This window comes from Periplaneta americana, chromosome 11, assembly GCF_040183065.1.
Source record: "Periplaneta americana isolate PAMFEO1 chromosome 11, P.americana_PAMFEO1_priV1, whole genome shotgun sequence".
NCBI classification, from domain to species: domain Eukaryota; kingdom Metazoa; phylum Arthropoda; class Insecta; order Blattodea; family Blattidae; genus Periplaneta; species Periplaneta americana.
Window position 1 is genome coordinate 101,991,725 of NC_091127.1, and position 17,570 is coordinate 102,009,294.

A 17,570-nucleotide genomic window follows, 5' to 3' on the forward strand; every position below is an offset into this window, starting at 1 on the left:
ACAATGTGGAAGTTTGTTGCCTGAATTATAGATGAAAGGTTCCTTCTTAACCTTAACTTTGTGCTCAATACTAACGAGTGTCTTGACATGAGGAGATACTGCGCAGTTACCGCGTAACTCAGACATACAAACAAGCTCTCATTGACGCTGGTAAGCCACGTTGTGCTCGCACTGTAGCGTCATTGATTGTTGTGATAATACGAGGTTATTCTCGTATTCAATTGATCAGCGTGTGTTTGTATATGATATTTTCGCCAAACGTGAAAATTGGAGAAGACGTCAAAAAGACTTTCGTAGAACATTTTCAAATTCCCCGATATCTATTAATTTGTAAAATTGTGATTTACAAATTATTGGCAAAACTTCGTACAACGGGCTCACTGGTGAAAGAGAAAACTAAAGATAGATATTGTATTCTTACTGAAGACAAATTGGGCGATATAAGTGCCTGTTCAGAAGTCAGTTCGAGAAAGTTTATTCGTAAGTTAGGACAAAACAACAATACAGAACAGAAATTTCGTCGTGTTACTACTACCAATATTTTTAAACAATGTGAGGCATGCTTCTTAGCAGAGGAACAGCATTTCGGGACTATAAATTAAGACCAGTACAGATTTTTGTTTCCGTAAAAACGGAGAAACGGCGATTCTTTTTGCTTTCCGCCACCAAGGCCGTAATGAAGTCGACAGAAAGTTTCCTAACTCAGATACATATTATTTAGTGTAAGTATTTTGATGTACTGTACGTTGTCATCGTTAACAAGAAAAGAAAGAGGCAATATTTATCATGTAACTTATTTAATGATATTCCATCAATTTCATGAATTATTTAGTCTCGGTGAAGCGGTGCTATAACAACATAGCTGTTAACGCAGCGCGACTTTGTCATAGTTATATAGGCCTATGTAAAAAAAATAAGTAGTCAAGTAAGTTATTCTTCCGTGTTTTAAACATTTTCGAAAAGAACTTGTCTTTACTTGAATATATCCATATATTCATGCAATATCACTTGAGTTTGAGTAAAAAAGAAGAAGAAGAAGAAGAAGAAGAAGAAGGGAAAGAATTATTTTATTCCAATCCATCATAGTTTGGAAACTAAGCATTTGAGCGCAGATTTGGAATCCATGTCCCTCCATACTCGTTGGCATATTTCGGGTTTCATTTCTAATTAAAATGTTCTGTTCTTATTACTTATTTTCAGGATCAAAATTTTAACTGCAGCCCCTTCATTGTGGTACGCCTGTTTCCTAATTTAGATAGTGACGTTTATTTTTGAGTGCAATTACCTGAACATGGACGTAAGATGTTATATTATTTGTATACGTGATGATTAGACCCTGATTTTTCTGACTTAGTAAATTAAAAATGATGTAGGAAGTGGGTATAAGTATGGATTTTTAGGCCTTCACTACACTGAGACTGCTAAACACGTGGTATTTCAAATGGAAGGGGTTTCTACCTGCGGGGAGTGCATTGTAATCTTTGTATTGTTTACGTTCACTGTCAAAGAATTATAGTAAATAGATTTCAGAGTCATTGTTTATCAGACCGTAACGAACCACCCAATGACAATAAGGATTTTACTTGAGGTAGGGGAGAAAATGTTTACTGGTCTTGAACTGTACTAGGCTATATAGCAAAGCTTTCAGGTCATAAAAATTCGAGCCCTGAATGACAGTCTGATTTTAGGTATGGTTTTCCTAGGTTTGTCCGACAAGTAGGCCTACTACCTCGGAAACGTTTGGATATTGACGAGTTTCCAAACATTTGAAAATGTATTTTCATATTTCAGTACTAATGACCCATTCTCAATGAAAATCAAACATAACGTGTTAACTGAAGAATGTAAAAGTTACCGTAAAAGCTACTTGGTAACTTCCTTGTTTTACTCTTCTTTTAATCTGTATACCTTTTCTTCGAAATCATTACACGTATTTTGCAGCATTGCATTATTTATTCATTCTTCATATATTAAGAAAGAAGGGAGTGGAAGGATTTGATATCAACGCTGAGAGTGGGGCTTTATGAATTCTAGCAAAATACCACTAAACGCTTGGACATATTTGAGGCCATTTAAATTTGTGACGCTTTCAATTTCAACGTTGGAATTGAACCATGACCAGAAATGGCCCACGATTTATTTCTGGAGCTTTCTGCCAAGAGCAGTTTTTTTACGTGCCTTAAATCTACGATATCCCCCAGGTTTACTTCCTCGCGGAAGAGACCTTGCTAAGGATTTTATTGCCCTTTTGTCTTCGGCCGGATTTGAATAAACGGATCTCCTATCCAACTGCCAGCAAGGTAACCACAAGACTATCTAGATCAGTGGGACTGCTGTAAGATGCAAAGCTGTACTTCGGCTGAAACTGGACCATGTTTTTGGCTTAAAATATGTTTCTAATAGCTAGGTTCCGAATTTGTAAACAAAGTACTCGTTCTGTGGAACACGAGAGTGACTTGTTTGGTGGACGTTTGTAGATGCATGATACAGTGTACTGTATAGGCTATATAATATATCGTCTTTGTTACTGCAATAACTCCTATGTGCAAAATGTAAATTTTTTCAGTAGAAAGAAAAAACACATTTGTTCATCTTATGGCAGCCGTACAAGGAGACTGTGAATTCTTACATTTTCGAAACAAAGAAATATAATTACATATAGGAGATTTTATTTGCTGTTTCACTGTTTAAGTTATTTAATAGGGCAAAAATCTGAAACTCGATCAATATTCACATAGGAGTTATTGCAGGAACAACGGCAATATGTTCTGTTGGAGAATTATATTGCATGCATATTTTGCTATTCCTTGAGGAAAAGTCATAGTTTTACTCGCATGTACAGCAGGCCATCTCGTTTTGGAACTCAAATTTAAGTAAAACAACATTTTGCTTTGTGGTACCGTAAATAATGTTCAGGCTACTGAAAGGAAAATCGCAGTAGTTATCGAAACTTGTGTAAATCCGAAAATCTTAATTTTCAGTAGGCCTATTATGTTTTATATTGACAACATCTTGCCATGTTAAAAAAGAAAATATGAAGAAAAAGAGTTAGTTGTTCAATAGATTCAACGCAAATGAGATAACTTTATGCGAGAAACATCTCAGAATGACGTCCATTACATATTGTAACTTTAGAGAATATGATCAATTCGTTGATTTGTTCTCTATTCATTGTATAAATTGCAATTGCGTATTTAAATTACATATTTAAATATACTTAGCATTTGCTCATTTTATAATACTTGGGCTTTCCTGATAGAAGTTCAATAGATTCAACGCAAATAAGATAACTTTATGCGAGAAACATCTCAGAATGACGTCCATTACATATTGTAACTTTAGAGAATATGATTAATTTGTTGATTTGTTCTCTATTCATTGTATAAATTGCAATTGCGTATTTAAATTACATATTTAAATATACTTAGCATTTGCTCATTTTATAATACTAGGGCTTTCCTGATAGAAGTAGGCCTAATACTCGTATTTCAATGGGCATTAGTCCCGTGAGATAATCGGAATCTTGTTTAACGCGCTTGGGATGAAAAACCCCGAAGTCACAAGCTGGACATAGAACGCGTCATGCGGTACCGAATTGCTAACCAGAAGAATGAACTCCGAACCTAGAAGGTTGTTTGTGTAATAGGTTAATAATACATGGATGAATTTCGAACTCGAAACTCGGTACAGATTCTGCTCTGTTTGTTTGGACTATTGAAGGACGGAGGTGAAAACAATTATGAGCGAAAGAAGCAACTAAATGTTTTTATTTATTAACGCAAAATATCGTTTTATTAAAGAATAAAAATCAAGAGAAAAATGTTGGAAGTTCTACATGAAAATTTTTATATAATCGTAGTTAATTATTTTCTTAATATCCCTGGCATATCCTAACATAATTTTCTCTTTAGTAAAAGTATATCTCGAAGTTAGTATACAAACACGAAAATGATGCGAAAGCATTGGTCAGACAGATGTCTGGCTAGTGGTGCATAAAAAAGGAAAGCAATGCAGGACTGTGCAAATTCGCCCCAGCAGAATAATAAATTCACTGCTGAAAGAAATTCCTGAACAACCTGACATATTAACTTTGCGCTATTTTAACATCGCATATTACGCAAAGAGAAAGGTCAGCCTAAATCTGTTGAGAAATACTTGTGCCGTAGAAACCCATCATGCTAAAACTGCAAGAAAATGATAATATTGTATTCTTTCATAGCGGTAAGAACATTGTCAACTGTTTCCTTGCTAAAAGAATTTAGTTGTGCTATAAGGATTTTATCCCGAATCTTAAAGTATTCAGTTTGTTGCGTTTGTAGCTCAGCGCTAGTGCACTGGTCTTCCCCAGATTCGATTCCCGGTCTTGTTGCGATTGAACTTGTGATGGACAAAGCAGTTATTTCAGAGTTTTTCTCGGGGTACTCCCGTTTCACGCTCAGTAGTTAAAAAAATATACTGAAGTGAAATCTTGGTGGTAGTACGGCTTCCCTATGCTGGTCTCCAGTCCCAGAAGTTTATCAGGTACTCGTCTGGGGATAGGACTTGGCTCTGTCTGGTTCTGTCAGCACCTGATTCTCGAATGCCACCATGTCGAACTTGAAACAGTCATCGCACAGTAGGAAGTCTAAGTGCACGAATCCATTCTGAGTCCGACCCTGGGAAAGCCAGCAGCCAAGATACTGGACTACGAAGACACCGTTATTTCGGTTTGCCGTAGGTGGAGTTTATTAGGTGTCGATTGTATCTAGCTCAAATTTGGTTCCAATAGAATATAAAAGTTATTCTTATGAAATTATTATAAAAATAAAGTGGGAAAACAGTCGTTTGTAATTTAGCATTACCTCTTCTCCCACCTGATTAAGTTTTATATCTTCAACAGGTGACCTAATACTGTATATTAAGACGGACTAACAACTAAAAGACAATGGTTTTCTTACATTCAAGAAGAATGAAAAGTGCATATTTGGGTTTTCTTGGGAAAAAGTACCCAAACCTTAACAGTTCTATTTTCATTCCCTGTGCTTATACGCTGAAATTCATGGTTTTAGTCTGTAGACTATTTTCACATCTGCTTTAAAACTTTCTTTCAATCTTGGGATGAGAATTCGCCCAAGCAGCTCTGAAATGTATTTTGGATCATTCTAACAGCATAGATAGCCTATTTGTATTTGTGGTTTAGTTATTGTAAGTGATGGGAGAAGAATGACAGAACGAAATATACAGGTGTGTTCTATGATTACTTTTAATGGAGTCTTGTTTATGGACATGAATCACAAGGTAATAAATCGTTATTATCTCTATATAAGTGTGATTTTAATTCCACACTGTTATTTTCAGAAGACATGACCTATCTTCCTATATTAACCTAGAGATCATATTGTTTTCCTTCGAAACTTCACAAAACGCTGAATGACGAATGTATAAATGTTACATAATGTTAAAATCAAAATGCTAGATTTCTTTAAAATTTAAAAAAAAAAAATCACTACCTCTAGTCACAATTCTTTATTTTTACTATATTCGCCCGCTATTTTTATTGTAGTTAAAGCTTTATTAGTAAATACAGTTTGACATATTTAATATTAGAATTCGAAATAAGGCAGGGGTACAAGTGTACAGGTACAACTGCAAATACTTCAGATGTAAAAGTTGAAAAAGAACGTCCCGTAGACTTTTCGTTGGGACATGGCATAGAAGACATTGACTTTTGAGGAATTCCTTTCATGTTACACTATTGCACGTGGATTCTCCGTCCCCCGGATACGCACATCATGTCTATTCACCTTGCCACTGAATTGAAAACTTGCTTCATCGCCAAACACAAAGGGCGGTATTCATAGACATTTCGCTAGCCCTGCTACGAGCGTGCTAAACTAGCCCCGACTTTGCCAGAGGAGGGACGAATTATTCATATCGCTAACGTTGGTTTATGAATATGAAAAAGTTAGTTTCGCTGATCATCCACCGGAAGCCCACGCTAAAAATGTCTATGAATACGGCCCAAAACGACTAAACTGATCGTCATAATTTTCCAGTACATATTGCATTTCCATGCAGAAATAGGTGCGTGTCACTAGGTCTGTAGCCCTTCGGGATTGCAGTAACTGCAAACGGTAAGGCCACATATGCAGCTGCTTTCGTAGCATTCTTCCATATTGTCGTACGAGGCATTCCTAGTTTACGGCTAGCACGCCACACAGATTTCTGGGGACTACGGACGAAAGCTGCTCTGACATTTTTTACTCTTTCGTTTGACACTCGTGGACGTCCTGAACTCTTCCCTTTACAGATACATCCAGTTGTCTGTACCATCGACGAATGATATTATCGGACGGAGAATCAATTCTAAATTGCCGTCGGAAAGCTCGCTGTGCAGTAAACGACGGAACCGAACTCCGCAAACTGTAACACACGAAATGACATGCACGGGAGTCACCATTTTATAAATTTAACGCTATGACGCAATAAAGACGAGAAACAAAAACGGTGCGCTCAGGATATGAAATATTCACAGTTCTTCTTTCATTACACGAAAGAAACACGCATCCACTTTCGTTTGCAAAGCTATGCGAACCATCTAAAACTCGGATAATCATTTAGGGACAAGCTGTATTTAGCTGTTTACGGATATTGTCAAAACTGGTGACACCAGCTACTGCTCTCAAAAATTTCATTTCCGTAGCTAGTATTCTTCTTTTATCCTTTTTTATTCAGTTTTCGCAGCTATGTATCATCATCGGAGTTGCTAAGACGTTATATCTACCAATAAAATATATGGGGGGAAATGAAATAAAGTAGGAGCAATACAGACAGACATGTAAGGGATCGTCACATTTTAAGAAACATTATCAATTAAAAGAAAATTAAATTAATAGATGAACTTTGATAGAACTTCAGTATTCTCAATTAATAGCTTTATTGTTTTCTGTTTCATACATTGATGATGAAATAAAATGTCCGTTTTATAGTTGTCAGTGTTTATTTTGTGATATTATCCTGAGGTTTCAGACTGAGGTGCGGTATTACATCTTTGTCATAGGCCTGGGAAAAGAGTGTTTGAAATCATTTACCTATTTCAGAGGCAGGTAAAAAAATGCCGAGTTCGTCACCTCCTCTTCAAATAAACCATTTGCGATAATCACAGTCTGACGCTCGGTGATTATGCCAGATAGCAGTAGTATCTGTATTGAGGAAGGAAGGAAGGAAATTCCGTAACTCTCAATCCCTCCTATGTATTTTCCTTCGTTCCGCGAAATTTACCGCATTGTGTCGGACTCAATTAAAAAGCCTTATGACTTCATATGCAACAATACGTAACCAGCGATAGAGATTGGATGGCGGATGCAATGTTTAGTGCGAGAAATTTCCCCGTGTTTTTTTAAGGAACATATAAAAATTGTTCCCTCTAGTAAAACGTTTGTTCCCTCTTTAAATTAATTCTCTACAGTATTTCGAGGCCCCTTTTCTGCATTCTATTACCGGTAGTTTTTTGTGTCCGCCTCAGTTATTGTTTTCTTCGTCACAGGCACACATCAGGTCACAGGAATTTGCTGTCTTACTAGATATGTCTGCAATCTTAAAATCGGAATTAACTACGAGAAATGAATTATTGAAGGAAGAAAATGCTTGAACGCTGCTCTATTAAACATTATGTAAATGGAACCATACCTTCGATATTTATACTTACATACTGTATATGGAAAAAAGTGCCAATTTTCGGCCACAGCAATGCTTTCTTGTCTAACGTACAGTTCTATGTCTGGTTACAACTGGCGTTACTTACAAAGGAACCTTCCGAAAATGCAACTCCCAGCGAAGAGTGTAACTTATAGCAGTTTAAAGATCTACTAAAGATATATTCATTCCCAAAAAAGTAGCTGCCCATGTCAAGGAGTTGAAGAAATATAAGGCTATAAACATGGCATGAAGTATATTAGAGAAAAGTACTTTTCACTAATATTCCCATATAGCCTACTGAAGAAAAATTAGAAATATTAAGACAAAAGAATGTTTTGTCTGATACAGGAAATAAATGAACTGTTTTGTGTGATATAGGAAACAAATGAAATCTGTTACATTATATCGAAACACATATATTGACGCAGGGGCGTATTTTGCGGGCTACTGGGGCTACCGGCGGTAGCCCAAGGAAATTACAAAAGAAAAAGTTTATAATATAACATAATGTAATAATTTTGTATTATTAGTTTTACCATAGTAATTAAAATTAAAGTAATTGTTAGATATATTTTGTGTAATAATAGGGTCAGCGGTAGCCCAAACCCTTTAACCATTATACGCCACTGATATTGAGTGTAATTAGTTACCTATTGAGTGTAATTAGTTACCACTGCCACCGGGTATATACCCATTTGCAGTGTGAATACATACATACATACATACATACATACATACGTACATTTTATAAGTAACTAGTGGCTTGTGCAGCAAATACTGCTGCAAACTAAGTTCGTTAGACGTTCAAATAAAAATTTTTCAGATTTATTTTCAATGAAGAATACTTGTCTTTTTGATAGTTATTTGCTTCCATAATAATGAAACATACTCCCTCTGAATGGATTTTTTTAGGCCAAATACTTTTTCTTGAACCTAACCAACTTCAGTTTTTGAGTTTCAACGCGAAAACGCAAGTATCAATGTCAGGACGATAGCAGTAGCTATTTCAGGTCATTGTGGATTGTAGGCAAAAGTTAAAAAAATGTCAGGTTTGCTAAGCTTTTGAACAATAGCATTTTCGTATAGCTGCTGCATGTAGAACTTGAAATGTAGAGCGTAAAATCATTTTATCCTACTAAGAGATCTTGCTGAAATGATCTGGAGACTACAAAATTTTCTAGGCCTCTTATTTTATCAGTAAGTAATACCTTTTGATCGTTCCTTAGGAACTGTAATTTTTGCGCTCTCTCGAGCCAATACTGAAGACAATGACACATATCAATAACTACATTACACCGTCATTAAGTATATGAAAAAGACCCAACCCCACTGGGTTAATAAGTATAAAAATATTTGATTTTTAATAACAATATTATTATCTTAAGTTTTGTAGTTATATATAGCAGCCACTCAGTAAATTATAGAAATGAAGATCTAAATTAAGATATTCTCTACATTTACTTACATATCCACAAAACGTTTCACTTTCATGTCATCAATATAGCATCAATATTATGTACAATTAATGAAAAATAGATGCATCATGATATTAACTATAATAATATTTAATTTCTAATGGTAATAATGTCATCAAGCCACCTCAAGTTTCGTTGATTTGAATATCCAATACACAGTTGTACTCAGAAAATTATACATTGCAGAATCAGTTTTTAATAACAAATTGAATTGAGCTCTAAATATGTCGGCAATCCTGCAGGTCATGGCCTTCGTGTAATAGCCTATTGTTTATTGTAGTGTGTGTTTTGATCTGAAATTCAATCAAGTCGGCCGTGATTCGATAAAATTAGTTCTCAAAACTGACAACAGATGGATTTTGGAAAATAGGAAAATTATGTAGGAAAATTGACATTTCACTGAAAACTACTACTTTTCCGAAAAACTTTGGATGCCAGGCATGAAAATGAGGGGTCACTCATTAAAATCCGTTCAGCCGTTTTCCCGTAATTTCCATTACCAGTTCAAATTATATATATACAGTAAAACCTCGTTAATCCGGACTAATTGGGGAGATAAGTTGACCGGTTTAACGAAAGTCCGGATTAACTGAAATAACCTAAAAGAACAGTAGAAAGTGTATTAAAACTCCATTTATAGCAACAAAACACGTTTATTATGATGTATTTGAAGGGCTTAGGCCTAAATACACTATGCACTATATAGTACACTGAAACGTAAATCATTGTATAGTTTAATTACAGTACTTTAATGGAAACTTCATGGATTTTCTTTATTTTTAATACTGTAGGCGTAATATTGTAATTATTGTAATGCCATAATTCTAATGTATAAAAATAAGTCTTAAAACAAGGTTCTTTAATTTTTGCAACCCATCTTTTTTGCCTGTCCGGATTAAGCGAAGTCCGGCTTATCGGGGTCCGGATTAACGAGATTTTACTGTATATATATATATATATATATATATATATATATATATAAAAGAAACATTATTTTAACTGTGGACTAGACGGGGGTAACCTTGGCAACCGTTGTCCTATAAAGTTTTTTAAATGGGTTAAAGAAACTGGTAAGGGCGTTGACTCTACACGTCAATATTGGCGATGGCACCCATCCAATGTTTACCGGTGTCTGGAGCGAGAAACTGACCACTTACTTCTCATTAAAAATTTTGCTATCTTATTTGAAAATATAATTCTTGCAAAGATAACTTCACTTCGATGTTTCATTGGAAATACCCACAGTAGACCTAATTGGTTTCATTCAAACTGTGTTAAATAGTAATGTCTCATACATACATACATACATGTAATCTGTTATAATAATCCTACAGTAAACAATAGCACGTGACTGAAATTAGGCTTGATTGGCTGCAGTTTCACGCCACCGATTCTCAGTACGTGATTCCGCCAAATACCTTATTTGATTCCGCTTACTGTTGTATATATTCTGTCCATGTTCAACATTTTCCGTTACTCGTCAGAGTAGTCCTAACGTCATTACTATGCATTCGTTTGTTTAGGAAATAGTTACGTTCTAATTCATAAAATTAAATTATTTTAAACTTATGTGCAAGGTTAATTGCTGTCGGACGAAGATGTTACTCCTCTTTGATATTTAACCACACACATTGAGGATGCAGAAACCTTACTAGCACTTGCTTACGTGGACAAGCTCAAGGTCAAGGGACGCCAATTTGTTACAAGAACAGATTAACTTGGTATTATCTTTATATTCCTCGGCTTGCATAGTAAATAAACATGAAAGTACCATTTGTTTTACATAAAGTTGTACATCTGAGTCAAGTTATACATTTTATCGTATTTACCAACTAAAATTCAAATTTTCTTGTAATATAAATACAAGGTTAGGGTCCTCGAATACTGAACTATATTTTTCTATATTGTGTGAGTGTTTCGACTAGGAGCCAATCACGGATATGACTGCTACGTGATTGTGTTTACATTAGGATTATTCTACCAGCGAAAAGATGATGCATGCATGCATACATACATACATACATACATACATACATACATACATACATACATACATACAGTCAGTCAATGTCATAACTGATTTCTGATACTTAGGATACTTACAAGAATGTCAGGATACTTACAAGAATGTCATGCGATATAGTAATTTGCCGTGAATTATGTGCAAATGACTATGATAATTGTGAATTATGGAGAAGTAATGGAATGGTGACATGTCTTTATCCCGTCATAATTTTTGACAATTACAAGTTCCTGTTGCTCCCGCTAAGATTCGAACTCGAGCATATAGTGTGGAAAACAAAGTTTTAACTTTTCAGTGATGTACAGCTCATCAGTTTTTTTAAGTCTGACTCTCACGGAAATCCACCAAATCTTCAAAACTTCATGCAGTATACATCCAAACATAGCGCCACCCAAGGGACTCGAGAACTTCGGTGTCCAGCGTATGAGCAGGAGTTCACCTTTGTTGAGTTTGTTCTGAAAAGAATATTATTGAGACTGCAATAACTAAATTTATAGTTTTAATCGGTTCTTCAACCAAATGGATTTAGAAATATTTCACCCCTCGAGAGTGCTCAGTCGTTTTTGACTATCTACACATATTGATCGCGATCTTCCAATTATTTGCTATTTCCACAACTTTACCATTCGTGATTAATTCTGGAATACGTCTGTCGATTATTCATGTAAAATTTTATTTTCATTTAGGCCTACATCTGTATTTCGTTATGTTAGTTATAATTTTTAGGGCACCAACATGTATATACTTCAATGCATTCCTATAAATCTCATTTCTGTGGTTTCAATTTTCTTGTTATTGTTTTGAGGATCTAGAATTCAAAGTAATGCTATAATTTAGGTATAGTACTAATATAACTGCCAAGTTTTTTCGTCATATCTTCGGTATGACCTACTGCACTTAATTTTCACGAAGATTTTGTGGAGTGATGCAATATACTGTTGCAATCCTCTCCTGGAAGAAATTAAGCCAGTAGTTGATTGTTTTATTCTTGGAAACGAAGTTCGTACACAGTTTTCTTTTTCCGCATTTAGAAATGATAAAATGACGGTTTCCTGCAGTCTGCAATTTCCTTTTAATTATTCTTAGAAGATTGAAGAATTTTATACAGCAAGCGAACTTTGATTTAAAATCATTAGGAAAGACTTTGAACTGTGAAACCTGTAAGTAAATTTTAACAAATTAAGCCAAAAACTTATCGCTGCAATTGACATAGGCCCTAGTAGCTTATTCGTGAATTGTACATATTTCAGCAACTAGAACTGGAAGAACTAATGGGAAAACTGTTAAGGTTATTTTCATTGCTTTAAGTACAGTTTTACTTCCGTGTGTGGCGTTGGAGGATAACGAAATTTCACCTTATTTTGTAGTGTATTTAAAAGAGTATTTTCTTACTATGTACGCTGATGATACTACGACTATTGTGAGTACTGAAAACGAAATAGTTTAGAACACAAGTGTAATGAGTTGTTGAAGGATCTTAAATTATGGTTTACAGACAGTATGCTTTATTTGAATATTAATAAAATCTGTTTTATTGACACAATGTTCAAAACAAAAATGAAAATATTTTAAACGTTAGTATTAACAAGCACCAAGTGTGCCAGTCACAGTCAACTAAATTTCTTGGCTTAATATTTGATGAACATTTGAATTGGAAATTACACTGTTCACACCTAATTCAGAAAATGAATGTTGTCTTTTACCGAATTAGAAATTTGAGATCTTGTTTGTGTCATAGAACCATACTGTCCTTTTATTATGCTGAAGTAGAATCGAGATTATCATATGGCATATGTTTCTGGGGGGTCAAGTTCGAAGATGAGTGACGTTTTTATTGCTCAGAAGCATGTTGTGAGATGCATGACAGGTGTTGATAATCATACATCATGTGGGGAATATTTTAAAATATTTTGATATTTTAACAGTTTCTGCTTTATATGTTTTTAACCTTATGAAATTAATACATTCTAATCAGAACCATTTTTATCGAAATAGTGATTTTCCTTATTACAACACTCCTTTTAAGAAACATTTTAATATTCCAGCACATCGATTGACAAGTTTCAATAAAACCTATGTGGTCTATGGGTTAAAAATATATAATGGTTTGCCTCGTGAAATTAAAAATGCGAATGATTTAGGATATTTTAAAAGATACATACAAAAAATTTAACAAACCTCTGTCCCTACAATTTAGATGAAATACGTGTGGGTTTACATTGGTCCTAATTTATTGTATTTTTATCTATTTTAATTATTGTTTTCTGTTTTGTTCTCTCTCTTTCACTTTGACAAGTCCTATGGTTGTAACTCTTTTATGATCAAGTGAAAATGAAAAAAAATAAATAAATAACAAGTCCCATTTTGTAGATTCTGTATCTTTGGTACAACGCGCGGTTGTGCCTTGCTCATCCGTGAATCATGGCAGATAGCATCCAGGCTCAGCTGCGTGCTAGAGGAGTGGTAGTGCGTGTGGGGCATTGCATTCGATTTTTGCTTCGTTCATTTTAGTGGATAAGTAAGTAGGACATTAATAATTTCGAGTAAAATTCTATAAACGATTAATTATTTAGTACACACAGCACTGGATTGAGTGTTGACTAGACTTAACAGAAGTCAGAAATAAAATAACCTACTGAATGATTATTGTAACAAATGGATTGCAACAATTTAGTTATGAAATACGAAGACAACCGGTTAGACGCGGTTCTTCAGTCGGGTATACATCCCTTGTTTCCAATTCTACCATGGAACGTTTGAAGATGGTGGTACAAAAATACTTGTACATGAGTGACAAGAATGGAACTCCTAATTATATTATTAATCTATAGTATGTTAATTGAATAACTGTGCAGTTCCATTTTGCTTTTAAGTCCCAATTTATTATTAAGAAAACAAGAAAGTAAGAGATTATAGAAATTAGTTTACTTTTAGCAACAGAGCATTAATAGGTAGTAGAGTCCACACCTGTGGAGTAACGGTTAGCGGGTCTAGCCGCGAAACCAGGTGGCCCGGATCCGATTCCCGGTCGGGGCAAGTTACCTAGTTGAGGTTTTTTCCGGGGTTTTCCTCAACCCAATATGTGCAAATGCTGGGTAACTTTCGGTGCTGGATCCCGGACTCATTTCACCGGCATTATCATCTTCATCTCATTCAGACGCTAAATAACCTAAGATGTTGATAAAGCGTCGTAAAATAACCTACTGAAATAAAAAAAATGGGCAGTAGCTTTTTTTAAAAAGGAGGATATCTTCTACAACAGTCCTACGCTTAAGAGGGGAAGTGAAAGGAATGCAGGAACCCCCGTCCATATCCTTTTCGCTTACACTGCTTTATAAACAAACGCAGAGTAAGGTTCTGTGCATCAGAGATGCAATTTAAGCGACCATCGAGAGCCGAAAGTTCGTAAAAGCTGTGATACCGGCACCTAATCTGCTTGTACCGCATCAAAACATTACTGTCTCAGCCGGAAGGTGGAGTAGGGAGTTAAGGGATGATCTACAATGACTCAATCGAATTATTTACGCCTAGGCATGTTCTACAAGACAGGCGATTTGGCAACACAGCGTGTGTGCACGCTTCCTCTGAGCGTTTGGAGACCGTACTCTGTGTGAGAGAGAGAAGAGACCTGAGAAGACGGAAAATTCTACGCATGGGTAAAACATTCTTCCACCCCTGAATATAATATTTGTCTGCGAGGATTGGGGGTGAAGAAAGACATGTGCTTGTTCTTTTAAAGTTTATTCTACTTCCGTTTATAAGGTTTGTGTGGCGTTTAATAATAATAATAATAATAATAATAATAATAATAATAATAATAATAATAATAATATTTTGTCTCGTATACTATGGAATTTCTTCGGTGCTAATCAAATTTTGTTATATCTACAAAGCTACTATGCTATCTATATGTTTGAAATCTGTTTCAATACTATAAGTGTATCTCAGACGGATTTTCCTTGGAGATCTTTCCTTCATGAATAGTTTGTTACTTTTTTCTCTTGGTGCTCGTATTGCATGTAAAGTCAGACAATTTTATTGTCCACTCTGTGTCTGTAGCAAACCATTGAAGTACCGGTATACGAAAAGGAATAAAACTTAATAAACATATGAAGGCCGGGCTTAAAGTTTTCCAGCAGTGGCAGTGTGAAATTTGTATGTAGGCCCAAGTGGAAAAAGCAAATGAACACGCTTTTCTTGGAAACAACTTAAGTGGACTTTTATATCACTTTACCTCTAATATTTAGAAGAATACACTTGTTTGTGTAGATCCTCTGATTGAGGTTCTGGCTGATATGTATCAGGCAGTACACCTCATTTGACGATATGTGTCAGAGGAAGAATAATTTGTTTGTATGCATCTGAAGTATGACTCTAGTGTAATATGTAGCTAGTCGGCGATGTATGCAATGGAGGGGAAAAGAAATTGGCCACTCTACCCCCTTATCCCCTGGCCTAGTTGCCTCATAAGTGGTGCCTTCTTGGTGTCACTTGTGACATTCAGACCTGTCTTCGGACAGTTGACTAAACAAACACTTGTATAGTGTTTGCAGTCTACTTAATCAAAGATTCGTTATATCTGAACTTATGCCATGTCCCCTGTTTCCATTTTTGTTACTATATAGATTATTTTGAAATGTGACTTTTGTTCAATCCAAGTGTATATTATAGGTATATATAGCACTACCACAGTCTAGTACAGGCATGTCAATTGATGGCCACAGGAGCAAGCGCGCGCTTTAGAGCCCACAAGAGCCTGAGCGCTTTACAGCGGAAAGGAAAGAGACAGACGAAAGAGGTGGTATATCCGCTTGATCGAGCTACATTCAGGGATGGCCAGCACTGATTCAATAGATAAAGGGAAGAAAACTTATTAAAACTGAATCCATGTTAATTTTTAGATTTACCTGAGAAGTATAAGTGCATTATAAGAATGTAAGTTTTAATTTTAATGCTCATTTTTCACAAGTTTGATTTTTTTATTCAAAAGAAATATTTTCTCAACTTTTCGTATAGAAAAATGAAATTTTCAGGTATAGGCCTATTTAGTAGCCTTACAGAATGTTTTCGTAAATATAATATACTGTATATACGTATTACTGAAGATAATATATTGAAAATTTTGAAAAAATACGCATGGAAATTGTTTGTAAGGAAATGAATTAACAAAACAACTACTGTTACATCATAAGCAAAAGATACGTGCCCATGTGTTGTAAAAATGTCAGCTCTATAGCTTCAGCAGATTTCGAGAAAATAATTTAATATTCTGATGATAGGAAGTTGCTCACAAATATCACCTTAAAAGCATAATGCGATAAGAGTTTTGTTATGTAATATTAGTTACACTTAAAACAGATACAGTACCTAGGTAACTTTGCTTTGTACTGTAATATGTTTCGATTAGTTTATTGATTACTTTTGTAAGGCTAAAGATACCATCAATATGAATTCCAACTTATCATGTCATACTCAATCTCTTTTTTTGGAATATCACTTTCTTTATGAATGATTTGTTTCATTCACTTAATACAGTATAATATTTAATGTTATGTTTTATTTAACGACTCTCGCAACTGCAGAGGTTATATCAGCGTCGCCGGATGTGCCGGAATTTTGTCCCGCAGGAGTTCTTTTACATCCCAGTAAATCTACTGACATGAGTCTGTTGCATTTAAACACACTTAAATGCCATCGACCTGGCCCGGTATCGAACCCGCAACCTTGGGCATAGATGCCCAGCACTATACCAACCAGATCGACCAGTATAATATTATACTACTATGGAGTTTAAGTGAATATTCCTTCTTAACACTCTATTATGTTATTAAGATCTAAATCACAATTGCAATATTAAGAAATCAGTGTTAGTACTTTTGTTTTACAGACAATATAGATAATATTAAACAGAAAGAAGCCATATAAAAATGACATAAAATTTCACGGTCCGTTTGAAGTTTGTGCACCACTGTTTTCTTAGTCCAACAGGTTGCTTATTCATATACACAACCCTTCCTCTTTCCATTCTTAGCGCTTACTGCCCGCGCACGATGTCAAGGTCAGAAAAATGCGCTTGCTTTGACATTACTGGTCTAGTATATACAGTCCCGAAGCTTGATTGTGAGGGTGCTAGGAACAATAGACTGTGCCGGTACTATTTCGCATTGTCTGTAATGAGGCGATATTAGCGATCCTAGTGGTTAGCAACTATCTATGGATGCATGTTTACTACGTATTGAGCTTCGTGACTATATACTAGACTGTGGTACTACGATCTACTATGCGAGTTTTTTTTATTTATATATTAATGTTACTTTTTGACTCAGCCTCGTATAGCAGATAGCTGGTCAGGAGATAGGAAGAATAGCCTATAAAAGAGCCTAACGTCATAAATA

At 35.2% G+C, this 17,570-nt stretch overlaps 1 protein-coding gene across 6 annotated transcripts in view; it reads left to right on the top strand.

Annotated features, from left to right (window-relative positions):
• Window positions 1-17,570, top strand: part of lilli (AF4/FMR2 family member lilliputian) — a 1,088,977-nt gene that overhangs the window by 593,696 nt on the left and 477,711 nt on the right. The gene's annotated exons all lie outside the window — the stretch shown is intronic.